The sequence below is a fragment of the Taeniopygia guttata genome, chromosome 14 (genome assembly GCF_048771995.1).
Source record: "Taeniopygia guttata chromosome 14, bTaeGut7.mat, whole genome shotgun sequence".
Lineage (NCBI taxonomy): Eukaryota > Metazoa > Chordata > Aves > Passeriformes > Estrildidae > Taeniopygia > Taeniopygia guttata.
This window is the reverse complement of record NC_133039.1, coordinates 12,122,205-12,145,737: the sequence shown is the minus strand read 5'-3', so window position 1 is coordinate 12,145,737 and position 23,533 is coordinate 12,122,205. Positions and strand designations below refer to the sequence as shown.

Genomic DNA, 23,533 nt, shown 5'->3' with positions numbered 1-23,533 from the left:
TTGCATTTTTTGCTTGGAGGACCCACACTAAATTCATCTCTAATGGCATTGGTGTGTTTTCACTTCTGTCAGGAAAAGAAGTCACAGTATTTGCAAATATGTTTGTGCCCTAGAGCAAGTTCATTTGGAGCAAGACTTAATAACTAATGACAAGTAATCCAAATGCTTAATCCAAATTACCTATTTGCATCTTTCAGTTTTATTGATATTATGCTGTTAACACTCAGAATTGCAGTAATGAAGCCTTATCAGAGCTATTTGTTTTCGGATTTTCCCCCACGCAGTAAGTGACATATATGATGCATTCACATCCTTTCTAAGCGCTCTACATTAAAGTTGCTCATATTTTATGGTTTACTTGGAAACTGAGAAATCACCTGTTTTTCTAAGAAAATAATTTAGAAAAAAAAAAGGAGAGCTAATGTGGCAATGAGCCGTATTCCACTCCTCTCACACTTTATAGTTAAATTTAAAAGCAGATTTATATCTAAGGTGGCTTTGAAAAACTGTTAGAAAGATTAAAGTTTTACAATATTTGTCTAAGAATCAAAAAGCTAGTGTTATTCAATGTATATTTATTTATATGTCAAAGCATTTGAATTTCAGTTGTGTTGCTAAGCTGCTTTTTTGATAAATTTTATTGGTTTTTAAAGGACAAAAGTAACATTGTTATTCTCACTCTAAATGCATTTGTACTGGTATTGTTTTCCTTACAAATCCATGTCTTATGAAGTTTCCATATCTGCAGTAGGTTTTATGAGATGTAGGTTTGCAGCTTTCAGGTAGTTTTTTAATGGAGACACAAGAGAATAATGGAAAAAAAAAGCATGGCCCTTTTAATGTTTTCAAAATGCTGGAAACTTGCACAGTGGATTAGATAAAGGGGGCTGGGGTTTTTTTTTTTGGTAAAGCTTGTTTAATTTTAATTTTAAATAGCTTGCTCTGTAAGTTCTCGTCTTTCAGAAAAGTTTATTTCATTACTTGGGTTGCGTTAATGGTGTTACAGCTTTCATCCTGTGCACAGTGAAGCAGAGGAAACTGTACAAAATAAGGTTAATAATATTTCTGACTAAGACTTTATTTTAATGTGTGGGTGTCTCTTACTCAAGCAAGTAAATGAATTGAAGCCCTCACTGCAGACAGTTGAATGGAGAGACAGCCACTTTTTCTCTAAAAAAACAATCAGAAATGGGAACTGGGCTTTCCTGTTTTTTAAGCTGCTCCTTAAACCACCCATTAAATGGTCCCACTCCCTTTTGGTGCAAGGTGAGGCTGATTTGTTTAACCCAGGGCTGAGAATTGTGTGCAGGGCTGCTGGTCTGTGCCAGGGGTTGTGTTGATGCTGGCTGAGTGATGCTGTGTCTTGAGCAGCCAGGCAAGGGCCTTTGCATGAAACAAACTTCACACCCCATCAGTTTACCTGCTTGTCTTGAGGTGCTGTGTGCTCATGGCACTTGACAATGTGCAGAGTAATTACATCGGTGCAACAGTTTTCATGGCAATAATATTTTTGTTGGGAAAAAATTGTGCATGTCAGATTTTATAGTTTTTGACAGTTTTGGCCTGTGATCTTCCAAATAATTTATTCTTCCACATTAAGTAAATACTTTTGACTCTGGCTGCATAGTTGGACAGAAGTAAGGAAAGCAAAATAATCAATTTTTTAAAATTTTTACTTTGAAAAATGCTGTAGACCTTGATGATTTGTTGCCTTGGGTGATGGGCTGAAGACTGTCAATGAGATTGTTACACACCATCATAAGCTGAGCATAGAATGAACTTGGCAAGAATAAGAAAGTATCCTGTTTGTAGTGCTGTATCTCAAATGTAGGCAAGGTGAAAATACATTATTGAATATTAGCACGCTTGCAAAAACCCTTCTTCTGGGATTGCAGTGGAATGAGGGGCTGCTTCTCTTGGACTGTTGGCTACATTCTTGGTTTTTCTGCACAACTGGGCAAGTATCATTTGGTTGGTTTTCAAAGCTGGTCTGTGGAATTGTTGGAACACACTTGCCATGCTGGCAGATCTTTGCTCCCCCAAATTCAGTCAGACACTTCTCAGAAGCCTGATGCATTATCTGGGCATGGATCTGTGTCTGAACTGCTGTGCCAGGCACATGGCAGCAACTTTTCCTAGAATTAAGCTCTTCTAAGACCAATTTTAGCAAATGACATTCAAGGCTGGATCTCCATGAGTTTTTTTCCTTTTCCTGGTGCACAGATTGGCCTGTGCAGGACTCACCAGCTTTTGTCATCACGGGTCCTGAGGAGTGGAAATCCATCCTGGCAGACCTTTGCAGTTCTCTTTGTACATGACAGAGTGAGAAAACTCTGCAATCACCCTAGGATCAGCAGTCTTCAGATCTGTGGCTAACCATGATTTGGAAATTCTGTTGTATTTTGAAACTGGGCTACTTATTACCATACCTAAATTTAGACATCTAATTCAGAATATTAGCGAGGCTCCCGAGCTGGTGCTCATGGCAAAAGTAACTTTTGCAAATGACAGAAAAGATAAACAACCTCCAACCCCCTGACTTTATCTAAACCATATTTATTACTACGGAGAAAGGAAATATTTTCTGTTTTTTTTTTTTCTTTTTTTCCCCTTCCCTTTTTTCCCGTTAAAAAAATTATTTTTTATTCTTGCCTATTTTAGCTACTAAAAGGTGCTAAAACCACTAAATGAAATATCAAATGCATTCATGTGACTGAATCCTAGGGTTTATGTATCTGCTACTGTTAGCTCTGCACATCTTGATTTCTGTTTGGATTTTAGTGTGTGTTTCATAGCTATTCACTGTTCCTTTGGCTAATGTACTCAGAAGAGAATCCTCTGGGTTTCCTGATGCTGCCTTTCCATACAGAACCATCTAAGCCTTACAAATGAACAGAACTCCCTTAGCTTTGGAGTACAGAAGGAGCTGCATTTGGTGGAGCATGAGCTTGGAAACAGCCTTGCTTATCATTAGAAGCTCTGTATCTGGGAAGCACAAGGAGCTGCAATGGCTAGGTGAAAGTGAATAAAAATGAGGAGACTTGCAAACTGCTTTTGCTCCAGGGCTGGTTTTAATGAGCTTGTCCCTAATGAGTTGTCCCTGCAACTAGCTTCAGGCCTAAACAGATGAGGCAGGGGTTCTGCTAAATTTTTGATGGGATTTGCACTGGTTTTATGAGAAAGCAAGCAGTAGAGAGTGCAAAGTTGTGTCATGAATCTTTTACGAGAGTGGATTGTTGTCCGTCTTGTCAATAGGGATTGTAGGACTTGATTGCTAATAGAAGACATGCCACATGCTGGTTGTACTGACAAACTTGGATAAATGAGGAAGTGTGCATGGCCAGGGGAGGTTTGCTTTGTCAGGAGCCCCTGATGGCCAGTGGGTGATGCTTTCTCCAAGTCCCTCTCACCTGGAGTTACTGATCAGTGGAGGGTGGTGGGTACAGCCAGGTGTGGTCACTGCCAGAGCCTGAGTTGGGCACAGGCTGCAGGGACCACCTTGTGTTTGTTCTGATGCACAGAGGGGCTGAAAAACTCACTCAGCATCTGATGTTTCTGTGTTCTGAGGCTTGTCTTGGTGGTCTAAATGTGGTTTTCTCATTGTGTTCTTTTAGCAGTTTGTTGGCTCTGGAACTAACATAGAACTTTTCTTTGACATTCTCTCCCATTTGAAAGGTTCTTTTTGATATTTCCATTATATCTATTATTACTATTAAGTACTATACAAAACTTAATAGGTTTTACTTATCCAACAAGTTTGTCCCAACAGCTTAGGTGGTTACAAAAATGTGATTTCATCTCCTTTACTGAATTTCACATCAGTGTTTGACACTCAGGCTACAGTGGGAAAGTTTAACTGCTTGAAAATTTTGTTTCCACTGTATAAGTATTATCTGGAAAGTGTATGAAAAACATAACTTCTTTGAAAAGTGATGTTTCTAAGATGAATTAACATTTTAATATGTTCCTCAAGTGAAATTTGACTCCTTGTCTTTTATATATTTTTTTTAAATTGTACAGTGGAAGGAAGAAAAATGCATATTGTTGGGGTTTTGCAAAGTTAAACTAAAGAGTATTTTAGTGGGAATTAAAATAATTAACTAAGATATAATTATTTTAAAATTATGTTACTCCATAAAGTTGAGCAACTGATTAAAAATTGCATTACCATTTTCCCATTTTTATAAGTATAAATAGCAGAAATGCATTCATCAGGTAATTCAAAGATTATCCTGTTTAATATAATATTCATGTCTCCATGGTATTTAATTGAAATGCAAAGTCATGGTAAATGAAGCCAAGACTTACTATGTCATGTACAACATTTTCTTTTCCTGTGTTTTAATTTCATCCTCTCTTTTTTTGCCTGCTGCTAAATCTTATTTCTCCCATGCATACATTGTTTTTGTTTCCTTTTTTCCTAATCTAATTCTCGCTTATTTCTTTTTCTAATACTCCATCTTTAAAAGGTAAATAGGATGAGGAAATAGTATGTTCACAGAGCAAAAACTGCAGAGAATTACTAAAATGGCTTGTTAAAGTAGTGGGGAGAATCTCAGAACGTGGTAACACAAATGTGTGTGGTATTACAGAAGAGAAAATGAGTCTATATACTTGCAAAGCCTGTTCTTAACCAAAACCAACTTTAATAGATATAGATATTGTGTAGATACTGTGTCAATGTAGGTAAAGTGACCTCCTTTCAAGACATCTGCTGTGGCATCAACTAGAAATGACAGATCTGTGAATCAAATGAGATGATGAGCACTGAATCAAAATTTCAAATTATTTCATTCCAGTTTTAGCAATGTTTTGCATTTTCTTTGTGTAATACCAGAGCAGCCCAGAATTTTTCACATCAAGGTTCTAGTGAACTTTGTTTCATGAACAACGTGTAAAGAGTAGCAATATTTCACTCTAGGCTTTTAGTAAATGGTGTATAACTTCTGCTCTTACCATTGCATTTTAGAGCTAAGTCATAGCAGAGTTCCAAACCTATTTTTTTCCACTTTTATAATAGGTCACATCATACTGCTTTACTGCTCTTCCTCAGATATCCTGAGTACTTTGCAAGTCTTCAACCTATTTTATCACAGCTCTTCCCTCCGTGCCTCCTGCTGTGTCTGCGTTTGTTTTTCTTACAGCTAGAAATTAAACCAAGCAATTTCTGCTGAATTTGCCACAGATATGCGGTTCTATAAACAGGAACAGAATTTAAGAGATGTGCAAAAAATGCTATTTTATTGATTCAGATGGATAATAGAACTACTTTGACTGAAGAGAAAGTCTGCTCTTCATTTCAAAATTTAGAATTTCAGCTCTGTCTCCAAATCAATGTTTGAAAAGCTTCATAGGAATAAAGTTCTCTCAAATTTTCTCTGTCCCAAAAGCAAAACAGCAGGGGGAGAGAGGTGTCATCACAGAAACATTTAACACTCTTTAAAGACACAAGGAAATTCTTCTAGATAAAAGAAAAACATGAAGTCAGGTTTTCTGCTGGTCAAGTCATTTCTTAAGAAGACTAAAATAATCGGCTTCTGTTGCTAATTTTGATTAATGTGATTTTTTTCTTGGTGATTTCAAGTGCTGCTCTCAGCCACCTGAAGAGCAGGATCACAAGCACGGGGAAGCATTCCCACGTTCTCTGGGGAGCACAATGTCAGCACAATGTCTGAAGGACAGGGACTGGAGGCACACTTCAAGGGAAAATAATCCTTCGTTCCCATTTGTTGTAAACACAGGTGGACCCGGTGGGAAGAAATGATGATGTTTGACTCTAGTTCAGAAGGCTGAATGATTTCTTTATTATAACTATGCTATAATACATTAATATACTATTTAAAGGAGATACTAAAACTACAAACCTACTTTTTCTAACTACTATATCTAACTCACAACTTGTGACCCTCTGTTGAGAATCCAGCCACAGGTGGATTGGATTGACCATCAGGCTCAAACAATCCTCAGCAGAATTCAAACAAGTTATCACCCCAGGTAACCAATTCTCCACATTCAACGTGGAAAAAACAAGGAGCAGAAATATAAATTGTTTTCTCTTTCTTCTTTCTGTGCTCCTCTATGAAAAAATCTTGAGAGAGAAAGAAATGTACTTACCACACCTATTAGACCTGCTTTTGGAGGAGTTGATTAAAGAAGAAAAGCAGCTTCGAAACTGCATGTTCCAGTCGTGCTGTTGCTCACTTTCACATTCTTGATTCCTTAGCAGAGCGTGAGAGGTTCTCCTGCCTTCAGCAATGCCTTGGAGTGCTTGGCAGGCAGGTTTCCATCCCCTGGCTGGGGCAGGAGCTCCTGAGGGTTTGTGTATCTCCTGGGACATCTGTGGGGATCACTGTGGGGCAGATGTGTGCTGGATTCCCCTTCCAGGATCTGGGGTTTCACCAGGCAGGATGTGTGTGAAAGTTTTGTCACTGGGTGTACCTTATTATTTTCAGCAGCACAACAAAGTCCTCTCTTCTCACCTGGCAGTTTTTGTAAAGCCGAATTCTCACAAGAGACGATGATTGGCTTTTAAAAAATAAGTTTACTTTTTGCAGAGCCTCAACAGAAGCTATAAATGAAGCTGTGTTTTGAAATTTGGCCTCTATTTTGAGGCTGAATGAATGAATGTGAGTTTGCTCATTCCCAGCTAAGACACAAATGAGGTTTACAAACTGAAGATTGTTTTCTTCAGTTGTATGAGGTTTTTTTTGTGTTTTGTTCTCCTGCCTGTGCCTTGTGAGAAATGTCCAGTCTTTGCCTTTTCCTGTTCTGTCCGAAGATGTGGTTGTCATCAGGACAGCAGCAAAAATAAGTGCTCCATGTGTAGTTCTGATTGTTTTAGTATAGTCCTAAATTTATTTTAACAATAAAAAAAAAGTCCTTCACTTAGTTACTGCATTGTGTTTTATTTAGAGGTGCAACCTGAGGTATCATTTTAATCTCTAAGTGAAGTTAGCTTTGGATTTTTTGATGAAGTTTCTTTTCAGTCAGCAGGAAAAAACATTGCCATGACAATTTTGGGGCTGGAAAAATTACAATGCATTCCTTCCTTTTGTCCCTTACTGCAGTAATTTTGTAACTGTTGGCCTTTTAACTACACTAGAAACCTTCCTCTGTTCTCCTCACAGGGACAGGGTTTACAGATAGAAAGAACAGATGTTTTATCTTAGAAGCTTGTTAAATAGTTTTTCTGTGGCTTATGCAAATGCCAGATGCCCATAGTTTTATAATAGTTTTTAATATACTAGGTTATCTTTCTTTCATATATATTTCCCCTCAACTTTAGCGTCTTTTAAATACTGAATACCTAGAAGATTTTCCTTAAAATTAATTCTACGTGTGTCTGCTAGGTTGCATCCTAGCCTGTGTTATTAAATGTAAAACAGTGTAACTTTGGTGAAGTCATGGAAGATTCATGCGACACGTAAAGATTTTCAGGCTGTAGATTTCCATTTGTTCTGACAAACTCTTGGACTGACAACACAGAAACATTTTTTGTCTGCCAAGGAGGCCGAGCAGCCTGGTTCCGCACTCTCCAGGGCTTCTTCCTCACCCCATCCCGCCACGCTCGGCTGCCAACGCTCCTGCTGGGATATGCACAGAGGAACTGGAAATTCAGATGTGTTTTTAAATGTTTGAGGCTGTGGATAGTGGTGAGCAGCCTTCTCCAGAAGTGTCAGAGCTGGCCCATGCACGGCATGGTCTGAGCGAAGTACGAAGGTAAACTCAAGCAGTCCCGGTGTTCCCTGGAGTCTGCTCCTTCCAGCAGGATTCCTTGGAGAGTGGCCTTTTTGTGAGGCATCAGGGCTATCAAATAACTCAGCTATTTGCATAAGAGTAAAAAAGGATGTTGTGGTACTGATGATGGAATTAGGTTTATTAGCTTTGTTGGCTAATTTTGCTTTCTTCCCTAGGAAGAGGCGTACTGAGCATTGCAGTGTAAGAGTGCAGCATCACAGCCACACACAGCCTGTACCAAATCCTTATCTCTTTCAGCTGAGCCCACTGGCCTCCTCCTCACCTCCCAATTCCCTAATCTAATCGAGCTCTGTGGGGTTTATGGGGGTTCATTTAGGCAGCAGAAGCTGTGCTACTATTGTTATACGTGCCAGCAGCGATTTGCACCATCTGGGTACGGAAAAGAGAGGTTAGTACTACCACGGAGAAAGATCTTTATTCTATTACTAAGCCAATATAATTCAAGAGTGGCTGCAGAGGAATTGGAAACTGAGAAATGGGCAGCTCTGTAGTTCTAGTGAAATGTCAAAGTATAATGAAACAAGGGAAACGTACTGCTTTGTGGTGTGAGCCAAGTTGCAAGCAGGTGGCAGCAGTAAATATGTATATAAATAACAATATGGATGAAATGTCAAGGTTTCCAGCTGGCTCTGTGAAGGCGTTTCAGGAATATTATAGTTTGAGTAAAAACGCAGCGTGACCACTCACTACAAATATGTATCATTTCAATATGCATATATTTACATTAAGGACTGGGGTATCCTCACATTTTATCACACTTAAAATTTAGATTCTGGTCAAAAACAGCCTAAGAGTTTGGGAAATCCCAAACCATGCTGTTGTATGGGAGGCTTGCTTCCATCTGACACCTTGTTGCTTCACATAATGAAACCTGCAGTGTTTCTACCTGTACTTTTTAAAAATGAGCAAAACTAAGACAATGTGTGTATAAAGTTACTGAGATGTATGTGGAGATCTGCCTGCATGCCGAGCCCCACAACTCACACGGGGTGAAAAATGCACTTGGGACCTTTTCTGGCTGGGACAGAAGCTCACACACAGAGACCTTTCAAACTGGGGAGCAAAAACTGTCAGTGCCCTCTTTAGGACTAAGTTCTACCTTCTGCTATCGGTTCAATGATTTTATTAGCTTTGAGGAGAGAATTTCTCTATGATCAACATTATAGAGGTTTCAGAATAGAGAGCATCAAAGAAAAAGAAGAAAAAACATTCTAAAATAGATGAGCTTTTTTATTATTATTTAGCCCGTGGCTGTTCATAGCACCTTCTCTGAAAGAGCTCTGAGAGGTTTGCAGACTTTCAACTCAAATATTCCTAGTTATGTCACAAGCAAGTCACATATTGATTGGAAAAGCAGATAATGACAGTGACCTCTTAACAAAGCCTCTAAAGCCAAATACATTAATAATAAAACAACACCTGCATTTTATTTGCTGTGTTGGTCCTTTAGAGAGCAGCATTAGCATTGTTTTGGGCTCCATCCTGTGTCCTGAAGATCAAGGAACTTTGTTTACATTCCAGCAATTTGTAAATATGAGATGAACACAAACTGTTTTTGCCATAGTGATATTATAGGAGTAATTTAGATTTATGTCAAGGACTAGGGCATTATTCTCCAACACTGTTGCCTTTATTAGTTTAAATACTTTTAAAAGACAAATAATGAAATGATGAAGTCATTAGAACTAAAGACTACCAGTCCACTAACAGGAATTAGTACAGTAGGGGCTGATAAATTACAGACTGGGGTTGTCAAAATCATCTTAAACTGGTTATTGAGTTTTTGTAACTAAAGCAGATCTCCTTATAATGCAGAGTCACTTAAGCACATCTGTTACATTGATGTATCACTAGTTTTATGGACCTGGATTAATTCCAGAGTAAACAGTGAGCACTCTGCTGAAAGGCTGTAAACACAGACACAAGTCATTCATCTAGAAATCCCCAAGCATAATTTGCCAACGGGCTAAGTGCCTCAAGTATTTTACCCTTTTTGATGTAGCAAGATGCTACTGTTCTGCATTCTGTAATGCTGAGGGTGGCAGGGGAGAGGTGGCAAGGTTTTCTCCTTTCATTACTTATGGTTAAATTTGCCTCCCTCTAGGATTGAAGTGCTCTCAGTCCTGAAGTTGTTCCAGGAGTTTATGAAGTGTTATGAATTTGCTAACGGTGAAATCTGCAGTTTTCCAAAATCAGTCACCCAAAGTACAAGTACCCAATGAGGAGCAGATCTTCTGAAACTAACTACCATGCTTCTAAACTCCTCTTCCAAATCCAGTGTGAGTCCCTAGACTGGAAGGGTCACAGGGCCTAAAGCCATTAATTGCATATGAACTGTATTTAACCTGATTTTAGACTCTTTTTAGCCATCTTGAAATCTCAGAACAATTTGGGGGTTGAATTAAATATTTCATGTCTCTTCAATTTATTCCATCTTGTGGCTTTTGCTTTGACACACCTTCCCCTTTTGGCCATAGTATTGTTAAGACAATTATGAAGAGATTAAACTTTTCTTCAGAAATTCACGCTGGGAGCGGGCTCACAAGTGCAAAGAATATTCTCCTTGTTGTTGTTGTTGCTATTTAATGCATGCTAATATTGAAAACATGTCCTGAGGTGTGGAAATGGCTACACAGTAATGCTATGCACTCTGTATGGAATTCTGGTAGGTAATTCTTTCTGGCTTTTTACTTTCCAGTGTTCAGAGATTTCAAAAAAACAGGTTTTAAATGCTTTTAGTACAAATGAGCCATTTCATTTGTCACTGGTGCTAATCAAATACAGGAGTAGAAAGTCTGTCTCTTCTTTATTCAGGCTCAAAAATTACACCAAAAAAGCAGAGGTGCAATAGGTTTTCAAGGTGTCAGCATGTCAGGCAATGTAATTTACATTACAGAACTGAGTTTTAAATTGACTGATGTAAAAGAGTCATAAGAATCTTGCTTGTTTAGAAGTGTTAGATTATCAGATAGGAGAGACTGAACAACAGGTGATTACTACTGAAAAAAAAAGAGCCAAATCCAAATGAAATTATGGAGGAACTTATTTCAAGTGGTGCTTAGTTTTAAAGGACTAACAAATTTAAAAGACTAATCTTTTACATATTGAAATAAATCCCTGGATCATTATAGAAAATGTAAAGGTGAGAAAGAGAATCATTCTTAGTAGCTGTAATGTGAGGGAGATCTTAGAAATGATAAAAATTAAGGACTGTAAAACTTAATTTCCAGGTGACAACCTTAAGATAACAAGGAGTTGGTGTAGGAGAAGGCAAGCCCTGGTTTTGTGAATGTCATATGGGAATTGTTCTATCTTGAATAAGTGCAGACTAAAACTTGTGAGATCAGCCTAGGGAAAATGAGGAATAGCTTGTAATTTAGATATAACTTTAATGGTATTTTCATCTCTTCTTAAAATTATCAGGATAATTTATTGGGCATCTTCCCAGCACTTAGAATCATGGAATCACTTAACTTGTATCTAGGATTTAGATCTAAGTGTAACAGTGCTGGATCCATGCCTAAAAAGAAGGAAAACAAGATGTCTTCTGTAGAGATCAGTTTGGGGATTTTAGGCTGGGGCAAATGCAGAGTTCAGCCTTGCACCTAAACAATGGAAAACCTCAGAAGTATTTCCAGTTTAAAATCTGAATTCAGAATTTGAATCTTCTTAATGGTAGCTGGAATAAGCCTCAGAGGTCTAAAGAGGAAGAATTTTAGGAAAATCTGAATAATTATCAAAAATCCAGATGTCTGTCACATTATTTGTAATAGTGGTAGGTCATTAAATATTAAAGGAATTTTTAAGGATGAATTTATTTTTAGGATTATGTATCTTTAATATCAGTGATCGTTATTTTTTAATTGCCCCAAGTCTTGTCCAGGGGGAAGCCTTTTGTCTTTCACTCTGAGGAGAAATAGTTAATTTATCTTTACTGGACTTTTACCTGAGGTCTGCAAAAATGAAAATTATTCTTATCAACAGGGAATTAGTTGAATTGAAATAAATAGGCAGGTTTTACTCCAGTTTTAATGGAAATATATATATGTGTGTGTATGTATATATAAATAAATTGTGAGTGTCATTAACTTCCATAACTTAGAAAAGATTTGCTGTGGATGATTTCAATACAGCAATACAGCCTCTGCTTTTAGGCACTCAGAGGTAGCTGTATATCCTTCCAAGGTAGCTGTGTATCCTACCTATCATTAGCATGGATATTTAATATCCTGGGACAAAGGTACAAATGCAAATTGAGCACTTTTGCCTGGCAGATGTGCTATTTAGTGTGTAAATAATAGATAAATATTTTGGTTCTATTCAGCTGATGTATACAGTACTTGCCGCTTCCTGCTGCAGATTTTGTAGCTCATTAGAACCTACCTCTGGCATCTTTCAAAGCTGCCAACTGAACACAGCCACAATATAAAGTAACTGGAGTGGGATTTGGGAGTGTCATGAATTTTTAGCTGTTTATATGGTATTTTTATAACTAAGTATTAAATAAGACGCTAACGCTTGGAACTGGGTTTAAATGAGCGCAAGGCTCAGATCAAAGGAAGAAACGCTCCCCTGAAAGGACAGGCCATTGCTTTTCCCTCACAAGTGATCAAAGCTGCCTTCATTGAAGCTGTGGTTAAACCCGCTGCAGCATCACGGTGCTTGGGTTTCTTTTCTTCCCACATCATTTTGCTGTACCCCCTACAAGGACAGTGAAGGACCTCCTAGAAGAAAGGACAGCGTGTGTGGCAGAATTCCCTGTGTGGTTCCATCACATTTGGTTTAAACATTTCGTATTCATATTGAGTCCCTTTTATGCTGGTTTGATGCTGATTATACCTAGAGGCCATTAAATGTTAGTAGATACTTTATATTTGCAATATTGAATGCAATACATGGCATGAAATTCTTTTAAGGGGGGATGTTTGACATGGAGCATGAACATATTAAAGTGGATGTACTTCCAGAAACTCATAGAGGTTGAGGACATCTTTTTTTTCTCTTTTAACTCTCAACTGCTGGCTCTAGTTTATGGCTCTGAGGTGGGGCAGATGAGGTAAATTTTAAACATCCATTCCTGTGACTTTGCTGCTTTGAAATAATAACCCACAGAAGTTCATACAGATGATCATATTTGTTTATTCAGGCAGTCCAGAATATGCTTTTAAGGACTATGCTGAGGGATCTAAATCTGGTTCTGTTTTATTCTATTCCCTAGAACTATTTAAATTGAGATACTGGAGGTATGAAGTTGAATAGAAAGGAGTACTGAGCAGAGTCTGATGTGGATAAATTGGTGTGTATTTCTGAGCTTTCACTGAGGAAAGTTCTTAACTTGGTTGTTTGTAAGGTAAAATTTTTTCTGGAGAGAGAAAGCAGCATGTTTGGAGTATATGTAAAAATAGAAAAGTTCAGTGAGCGGAATTGTAGTTTTCAGAGCACCCCAGGAGCTGTAACCTGACAACAGGCACGTTGTAGGTAACCAAAATAATCTTTCTTCAAGGAGAAGAGGCAGGGATGTGTTCTAGGCAGGGCTGTGGATCAGTTCCCAAAAGAGTCTGGAAGTTCTAGAATTCTTCACTTGTTCCATGCCTTTATGATCAAGAATAGATCTTCTTTAAAGTGAAGGAAATAATACAGATATATTCAAATAATATATTATTTCCATATTTTTCCACAGAAGAAATGTAAAATAAAGATGACCTGAGTGTTATTTCTGTCATGTGGGTGGCACACACCTTTAGACAATGTGGTCATTGGGATAAGAATTAATATACTATAAATCTTGTTTAGGATTTCAGAATTGCCAGGGATTCAGTCCTACAGGGATAAAAACCCTGGGAAGCTGAAAATAGCATTCCACAAGTTAACCTGTTTTAAAACATTTTCAATAACTTTTGAAATCCCATTCTTTGATATTTAGAATACTTAGGTTTGAACTTTTTAGAGTGCAGATGTTGCTTGTATGTGCTGTCAAATGTCCAAAAAGAGAATTTCAGTTCCTGTCTATAAATGAGTATTATTGGATCCTAATTTCCCATGCCCATGAGGAGCTGTGTGACCTTGCACAAACCTCTCCATACTTCCTTTCCCATATTTGAAATGGACATAATATGATTTATTTTTTGAAAATTAACGTTTCTCAGCAAAATTGGTGCGTACTCAAGGGGGGTGATCAGCTAAACATGACAAGAAGTCCAGGTATCCTTACCTATTTATAGATTTTACTGTGAAGCATAGGGACACTAAGGAATTATGCTGCAAATGTGGCAGGATGGGATAAGGGTTCCAGCTTTTTTTCTATAAAGAAAAGTTCCTATTCAGTATTTGTGAATGAAAGATGTCATCAAGCTCTTGATTGTGAATGGTGATTCACTGATTTTGTGTGCCCACTGGAACTGCCTGGATTTCAGGTGTTTGTCAGAGCAGTTGAGCAAATGAATTTCACAAAGAACAGGTGTGAGATCTGTATTTGGTGTGATAAATCATGTACGATGAGTCTTTGGGAAAATTGTTCTCTTTAATGTGGATCTGTCCTAGCATCTCTTTTGCTTTTCTGCCTGTTCATGGGGCTTTGAGACATTTCATAAAACTTGCCATTAAATGATCATGGGAGATCCTGCAACATCTGCTGGTGGCTTCTTCCTCCTCCATGTGAGGAAAAAAATTCTAACCAAAACACACTTATTTGGATATAAATGCTTGCTGCTTATTGAAGTTGGGACGAGATGCTACTGATGCTTCTCCTAGTTTCTGTAGAGTGCTGTGAAGTGAGAGCTAAAAGCATAGCTTTTACACAGATTTTATTTTAATACTTTTTTTAAAGCTGTTGCTGGTAACTAGCTAAAAGTTTACCCTTTTATAGTACTTTTATGACCAGTGTATATCATTTTCTATGAAGATTCCCTAAAGAAAGCAAACAAACCATAAAAATTGGAAAAACTTTTTTTTTGATCCATAATAAAAGTTATATCTGGAGGTTTTTTTCACATGAATGAGTGAAAAATACTGTGGAATTTATTTTAAAATTATTTAAAAGTCATCACTGGAAACAAATAAGTGGTTTATAACAATCTAATGATCTATATATCTTTGGATTAAATATGTCAGATAGAAATAATTTGTTCCTCATGTCGGAAGTAAGCACACATAATTAAATAACTGAGAGATTTCATCTGTCTGAAAAGAAAACTTCTAGGCTGAGAGATACCCTAATTTTAAGCAGGAAATGCTTCATTGGAAAACAAAGAATTTTAATCATCACATATAATAACTATAGAGGTCTTAGGCTTTTACTAGGCTGCATGGTAAAGGAAAAATTAGAGGCACTTGCAGATATTTCTTAAATTAAACTTAAACTTAGCTGCCCACATAGTTATGGTGGAGCAGTGGTGGATCCCCACACCAAACAATGAGGATTGAGCATTTTTTATCAATCCTCCCACCTCCCTGGTTCTTTCTGAGTCAGGCTTTTCTTGTGGGAAAGGTGGCCCCGCTGTTCTCAGGTGTGGCAGTGCCAGTGCAGCAGGGATCTGGCTGTGCCCAGGTGTGGCAGTGCCAGTGCAGCAGGGATCTGGCTGTGCCCAGGTGTGGCAGTGCCAGTGCAGCAGGGATCTGGCTGTGCCCAGGTGTGGCAGTGCCCTGGAGCAGGGATCTGGCTGTGCCCAGGTGTGGCAATACCAGTGCAGCAGGGATCTATCTGGCTGTGCCCAGGTGTGGCAGTGCCCATGCAGCAGGGATCTGGCTGTTCCCAGGTGTGGAAATGTGAGTGCAGCAGGGATCTGGCTGTTCCCAGGTGTGGCAGTTTCAGTGCAGCAGGGATCTGGCTGTTCCCCAGGCTCCCTTCATGGAACTGGGACCAGTAAATGCCCGTTCCAGTGCTGCTCTGAATGAACCTCCCTCCTGCCATGTGCTGTGTATAATCTGCTCAGGCATGCACTCAGCAATATTTTCTGTGATCAAACAGCAGCTATTGCTGATAGCTTCAGTGATTTCAGCTGTTGAATCTGTTCACTGTTAAGGAATACTCTGTAAGGGTTGGTTGACTGGTGTGACTGCACAGCTTCCAAAATCTCATGTGGTGGCTGTATTTCTCCATCAAGGTGAAGTGATAGGGCCAGGGAAAGCCAGCTAAAATACACAGAAAATGCTTATCTGAAAATAAAAACAATTTAAATGAAAGGCTATTTGTGTAGAAAAACTTTTTTTTAAACAATGTGGTAAATACAGATGTCTTGTTAATTATGATTTACTCATTAGATTCCCAGAAGCCTTTCCTACCCTGGTGACCCTGGTAGCTTTCTCTGCTTACTTTATGTAAAGAGAGAACTTGAACTCCCTGGATGAATCCTAAGTGGCACTTAAAGAAGTGGGTTTTTTTTCTACTCCAAGATACCATTCCTAAAGAGTTTTTCTCAGTACATTCTTAAACAAAAAATAATTCTGAAAAATACCAAGTCAGAGCAAGTTCATCTTGCTGGGGGATATGGTAAAATTCAGCTTGTTGCCTGAAAAACAGGGAAATGATGAAAAATTATCTGTTTTAACGATTCAGTTTAAAGTTTAATCACATTAATCCTATAGTAAAATGTTTGTTCTGTGTGGTACAGCCACAGCCACAGTGGCAGCAAGCTGTGTTGCCTTTCCTAACTGCACAGTCCTCTCAGGATGGTCACGTGGCAAGGACTGCAAGTGTTTATTTAGAAAAATAGCATTAAAAATGGCATTAATTTTTTTTTTTTTGTTTGCCCCTTTTCAGCTCTGTCTTTATAGGGAATAAACAGAGGGGAACAAGGAGAGGAGCCAGCTCCAGGTGACTGGCCAGCTGCCTGCAGATCAGCACCAGAAAGTGCTCCACAGATTGCAATCTGAAACCCATTAATATAATGGATAAAGTCTATGAAGCATTTTAAAACCTCCCTTGCCTATATTGCTGCATTTTATAAGCTAGGTGACATCAAAAGAATTGGTTCTGGCTCAGACCAACTAATAAAAATGGATAAGGCTTATTTTTATGCTGAATATCAGTAAAAGCATGTGCAGAAGATTACATTTAACATTCTGGCTTTTACCCAGAGCACAGAAAAGTCTATCTTATCCCCATCCATCAGAAGAGACTTTGATAGGTTTGGAGACCCCAGATTTTCATCTCCTATCGAAGCATGAAGCAGCAGTTTGGGCTTGCATGGAGATTGTGTGAACATGACATTGCTTACTGTGTTAAGTTTCCTTGGACACTTTTAAAGAAGGGTATCTAATTAGCCACAATGTTTAAATAGGATATTTTGAATTATTGATACTTAAAACTAGCATAAAGCATTAACTGTTGTCGTTATACCTTTCTATATTAGAAATAATGGAAAGAAACGGAAAGTCTGGCTGTTTCCTGTAGGCAAAGGGATAAGAGCATCTTTCAGAGATCAGTAAAAATCCCACATAGTTGTTTTTGTGCCTATACAGCTTTAATTATTATTAATTTTTCTAGGTACCACATGTTTATTTAAAACTGATTTTTTTGGTTCAGTAGTCCAGTCTGTACCAGCATTAGCCTCCAGATCTCAACAGCAGCCTGTTTATCCTGATCTAGCTTGCCTGACTGATTCCCCAAAGATAAAATTCACTAAGTGAACTTGACAGATTCCAGGCTGTCTCCATATGGCAGGGACTGGGCTGCAGCTTCTGAAGCTGCCTGGGATTTCAAAGCTGCTCTCACCTTATTAAGATGGCAGCAGTTACATGCAAGGCAAGTTTGCAGGGGCTTGTTTTAATTCTTGTGGTTTCTGCTTGAGACCAATCCATACCATTTTCTGTGCATGTGAATTAGAGCAGGACCAGAAGGATGACTTTCTTTTCATAATGGTGCTTACAGCAGCAAGGGATCAGAACTGAGAATGAACCCATACCTCAGTTGTTGACAGTTTTTAAGAGGAGTTTAGGTTTAGCAGGTGCTAAATGGACCAGACCACAAGAGATTCCTTAAAAAAGTGATGAAACACTGTGAATTTATTTGTTGCTGGGTCTTTCTTCCCTTTTGCCTCTGTGTACTATTACTTATCTGTTGTTTGAGTTTGGGCTGTTAACAAAATAGTTTAATTGTCCTATATTAAAAATGCCAGACCTGTATTCTGGCAATATCAAAATATTGAGCTGAATTGCAAGGAGCATTTTTGAAAATTCAGACCATCTGAGGATCTTTCTGTACACATTTAAATCTGTTTGTGGCAGACAGCCATAATCTGTCACACAAAAGGGTTTCTCTCAAATTGCCTCAACACTAGTGAAAGAATGAAGTGCTGGAAACGCATAAAATCTTAGTACTTGTCATTTAAAAAAAATCTCAGATCTATTCTTTGATTGTAATTTTTTGTGTGAGTTCACAGGACTAAAATAATTTGCTCTGGTAGGTTTAACCAGACCATTCTTAAAATCACAACATTAGAAAAGAAGGAGTTTAGAAAATGTAGACAAAGTATCATAGGCCATTAGTACTTGTTTATGAAATACAGGCACAGCAAAAAACAGTTCATTAAGATATAAATTTTAATTAGTGTTGTTGCATTGGGATTGATGCAGTTATATTTTTCTAAGAAAATGAAAGTAGAAGTTGAGGTTTCCTTGATTATTCGTGTCCCTGCCTGACATTGTTTTTCAGGAGCATGTGCATACCTGAAAGAGAGCTCAAGAATGAGTAACTTTTCAAAATTTTCTTTGTCTTATCATCTCTTCTTTTCATAGTCCCAAAAGGGACTAGAAGTGATCTGATGTGAGACTTAAAAAAAAAAAAAAAAAAAAAAAAAAAATTTAAAAGTTAGAAACCCCCCCCAAACTTTTGGGAGTTAAGTTTTTTATCTAAATTTAAAGTAACTGTGTTGACTAAGACAAGCAGTGGTGTGTCATAACATCTCCTTATGTAATTTGCTGTTTCTTTTAGAAATAGTTTGTGGTTTTATTGTTTGGTTTTGGTGGTTTTTTTAACAGATACTGATTTTAGATTTGGAGGTTTGGCTGTGTGGAGGCACTGGGGTTTTCTGGTTATCTGTGGTTCTTGCCCTTGCATCTCTTTCATAGCAGAAAGTGAGGATCTCACTTGGGTCCCCCTAATCAAGTGCTACATTCCTCCCTTTTCCAGAAAGGGAAGCTCTTGTGAACCCTGTTCAGCATCTTCAGAATTCCCATTTTATCTGTTTATGTGAACCAGTTTGTGAAAACTGGTTTTTCTCTCAGACATGTTGCATGCTTAGAATCATCTGTGTCATTCGTAATGGGTTTTTTATCGTCAGTTAATTTGCATTTAGCTGCAGATTAGTTTGTGGCAGTAACTCCCTCTTTATTTGCTTTCTGAGGCATTGTTTCTTTCTGTATTGTATAATGTAGACTTGTGCCAAATAATCCCAGTAGTATTTGAACTGGGAAAAACAGGCTTTACCTCATTACTGTTCCTCACAACGTTTGTAATGCTCTTATGGGCACATGTGTAAGAAATGTCAACTGAGTCATTATTGGGGTGGATGTTCTTACAGCAGGTGTTTTAAAGGCAAAATTTCAAGTCTCTGAACAAAAAGAGACCAAATTCCCAGTCAAGAATTTATAATAAGCAAACAGGTGAGCCCTTTCTCTTAGATCTAGTGCAGCTCTGTTTCCTGACACCCCCCTGTCCTGCTGCAGGCACATGAAGGAGTTTGGCAGCCAAACTGCTGCACCAGGTCAGGGTCAGTGTGCAGGAACTGCCTTTGAGGTGGAGCCTTTCATGTTGTTTCTGCATAAAAAGGCAGGTGGGTTTGATTTTTAACAATACACCACAGTCATGTAGTTTAATCTGCTACAAAATTCAGACATTTGCTTTTTTGAGCAGCTGTAGCAGATACATGCAGTGCCTCTTCCAGACTTGGGTTTTATTTTGCCCAAACCTATTTCAGATTTAAACTCCACAGAGTTGCCCTTTTGTTTTTCACTTGGCTTTTCTATGCCGTTGGTACGAATCAGTTAATGCTGCAGTTTGTGAAGTCAGCATATTTTTTATTTTTAATTTTCTGTCGTATGGACTAGGCAGTAGACATTCCTAATGCCACTGACATAACAGTAAATTGAAATCCATTAATTGATTGAACAATTAAACAGCTTCTCTGTTAAACCTGGATGTTAATGACCATGGAATGGCATAAAATGAAATGATCAGAACAGGCAGCTGAAGCTCACTCTGTAAATATCTGGGCTGGCTGGGTGCAGCAGTCTGTGTTTACAGCAGGGCTGGCAGAGGGTGAGATGTGAGTGCTTATCTGCACCAAGGCAAAGTCTGAGTCTAAGCTGCTCAAAGGGAAATTTGAAGCATTATTTGTTTATTTATTTATTTATTTATTTACTTTCCATAGACTCTTATGAGTTGTCTTGGCACTTAAAAGATGGCAGGGTTATACTGAGCTTGAACTGGTGCTGGCATTGCTCAGCAGAGAGAAAAAATATATAAGAGGTCTTCAACACCTCCAGGTTAATTTAGAAAATGGCATCTGACCACAGCTTGGAGAGATTTTAAATCTTTCTAGGAAGGTTGTTTGAGTTTGAGGTGGGTTTGTTTGTTTGTTTTTCCTGGCTGTGAATTTTTTGTGAGATAGTGATAATAAGAAATAGAATAGGATGGTCACTTCAGATGGTCCAGATTGCCAGTTGTTTTTAACATTTCATTCCTCTGCTTTTTTCCATTTTATGCTATTTTTAGAACGTGGAAGATTTAAATTACAATTGGTTTATATTCATTTATTTAACATTGAACTGAATGCATCTTTTATCTGGTAATGACACACCAAATATGTGTGAAAATGTAAGGAACTGTTTAGTAACAGAAAAACACTGGTTTAGGTTATAGTTTACTTTGTTGCCACTGTTTATGAATGAAGTTACCTATAAACATTACTTTGGCACATAATAATGAGGAGACAGAAATATTTCTGTATTTCAAGATGGCCTAACCTGTGTCTGAACTACAAAATAAAGAAGTTTTACAATAGATATTTTTCAGGATTATTTGAAAGCTGAGGTTCATGCTTGCAGGAAAGGAGTTTCCCAAGTTATGATAACATGTTCATTTTAGTGAAATAATTTCAGAATTGTGCAAGTCTTTATTGTCAGAGTTAGGACAACAATGCAAACGAACTGCAAGAATAGAATACACAAGATGATGTGCAAGAAATACACGGACCCCCAGTGTTAATTAAAAAAAATTGACGGGGAATGAACAGTAGTTGCTTTGTTAGTAGCTATGGTTTGCTAAATTTAGGATTAAGGGAGCTGAGGATGCTGATTCAGTTTGTTTCCCAGAGGAGCCAAAGCCCAGGTGGTTTGTGCTGTCCCAAAGTGTAAAGGATGATTTGCAGAGGATGCAGGGGATGTGGAGCAGCAGAGTGGCAGGAGCTGGTGCTGCTGGCACTGCTGTGCCCAGGGTGCAGTGGCAGGGCTGGCACAGTCCCAGTTCCTGCTGCCTGTCCCTGTCCAACACCTCCTCAGCAAACACACCACAGCAGAGTGGAGCAGGCTGGGACCTCATGAAAACTGCAAGAGCTTCTCTGGAATGCAGCTGCTGGGGGATTACATCATGCAAAGACAGGCCTGGGAACAGTCTTGACCACCTTTTCAGGAGTGGGGACAATGTCTCATTTCCCAGCCAAGAGCGTGAGTCAGGCTGCCCAGCTCAGTTTTCAAGGAAGAGGGCAGCTCCATGGGCTGCTTCAAAATGTCTCTTGTTTGAAAAAAACAAGCTTTCATGTTGGCTTCTGCAGAGGAATTTTTTGCAGGCTTGTAATCTCAGTTTGGTTCAAACTGGAAATTTGCTCTACCAGGCTGGTAAGGAGTTGGCTGTACACATTTCTGGAGAGCAATGCATTAGAGACTTGCTCTGTACACAAGAAACTGGCCCAGGTTACCTTCTGTTTTACCTTTTTACTTCACTTTTCTGAGGAGATATTAACAAAACAGTTCACTATATTTAGAATGCTAATGGCAGTCAAGTTACGTCAAAAGAGGGATCTATTATTACACTGACAGAATGTCAGTGCAGAAATCAGCTATAACTTGTTCTGCATGTCATTAGCTGGAAAAATCACATGCAAATTTTTAACATTGATCAAAATTCCATTTCTCACTGATTTTTTGCTGTGTTAGACCTAGGACAGAATAAGAAATTTTTCTCGGGTGTATTTTAGTACACAACAGAAATTGCAGCGCTTAAAGCCCATTTTTACCTCATGATAGTTTATGCATTCATTCCTCCTTTAGAAATTATGTTTACTTAAATTAGTGAAAGCTGGGTGAGGTCTTTTTACATTTAAAAGAGATTTCCCACATATCTGTCTTTGATTGTCACATCCTTCAGTACGTTTGTCCAAATCCTACCCACATGCCGCTATGCAGATGAGGCACTCCCACATAGGGAATGTTCTGCACAGAAATCATGGAACGCCTAAGCAGCTTCTCTTTCTTTTTAAGAAACAGACTCCTAAAAACTATTCTAAAGACAGCACAATTCTGCCCACCAGCTGAGGATAATGTAGGGGTACCTTTAAAATATATTGTTATATAAGCTGATAGAAGAAAAAAGAAATGAAGCAAAAATGGCGAAGTTTTGCTGCAGCTTTAGAAAAGTTGCCAGCTGCCTGAGATGGCAGAATAAACTAGTTTAATTCACTTAAGCTATATTCTATTTAAGTCAAAAAACTGACACAGATTTAGCTGGCAAACCTCTCCATCCTTGACTGAAGAAAACTGCAATGATAAGACCTGGGTAAGATTCATTTGCTCTTAATACTTTTCTGAAGCATCAGCCATCATTCCATTGCCGGTGAGGATGCTTTTCTCAGGAGCAGCAGGGTGGCTTGATTTGCAGTTTAATACAGCTTTAATTTGCTTTTCAGATTAGAAAAGGGAGCTCTGCTCTCTTGGCCAGTCCCAGGGATGCCCGTGCAGCTCCTCCACACCTTCACTGCTCCCCATGCTGGGGTTCCTCTGCTGCCTTCTCATGAAGTCTCTTGCCAATTTTTTTGGTTTTTTTTTTACCTTTGCAAATGATTTTTGTGTCGTGTTTGGGGAGCAGCTTTGGTTCAGAGTGAGCTCCAGGAGCTCCTCAATGCCTGCTCATGGTGAGAAAACTCTGTACAGGGGAATTTATAATTCTAGGAGCTATTTGGTGATAAATGAATGTAAATGTGTACATGCATCACAAATCAGTATTTTCTACAAAAATTATGTCTTTTTTTTTCTATTTTTCTAAAAAAACAACCTAAACTGGACTCTAACATTGTAGCTCAAACAAATTATTTTTTTAAACCTTCCCTGTTCTGTTGCAATTTAAACTAAAGCACACTTTTGCTTAGAAGCTGGATTCTTTAATGTGTTATATTTTTATTATATTTTTTCTTATTAGTCAAGATTAATAATGATAGAGTTTGCTGTTTGATTCTTCATAGTTCAGTGATTGGTTTCCATATGTTGAAATAAGTAACTATTTAAAGCCATCTGTTTCCCTTGGAAGTAAGAATATTTTCATTAGTGTTTAGCATTTGGCTGATAGTTGAAAAATTAAATTCAGGCCAAGTTTTAGTTGATCTTTCTGGACATTATTCAAACAACAATGTATGGGTTATTTAAAAAGCTATAGTTTTTTGATTGATAATATTTGAGGTGTTATTTGCATTTGGAAATCACCTCAGATATTAAAAATAAGTGTGATTCACAAAACTGAAAAAGAAAGCCTGCCCCAAATTAGCGGAGTGAGATGTAAGCCACATAT

The 23,533-nt window shown here is 38.2% G+C and overlaps 1 protein-coding gene and 1 long non-coding RNA gene across 51 annotated transcripts in view; both read left to right on the top strand.

The window, feature by feature from the left end:
• Positions 1-23,533, top strand: part of RBFOX1 (RNA binding fox-1 homolog 1) — a 1,140,648-nt gene that overhangs the window by 972,794 nt on the left and 144,321 nt on the right. The window lies entirely within an intron of this gene.
• On the top strand, positions 10,044-16,198 carry LOC140685119 (uncharacterized). Its single transcript, XR_012058336.1, has 2 exons — positions 10,044-15,386; positions 15,596-16,198. It is a non-coding gene; the product is annotated as an uncharacterized lncRNA (long non-coding RNA).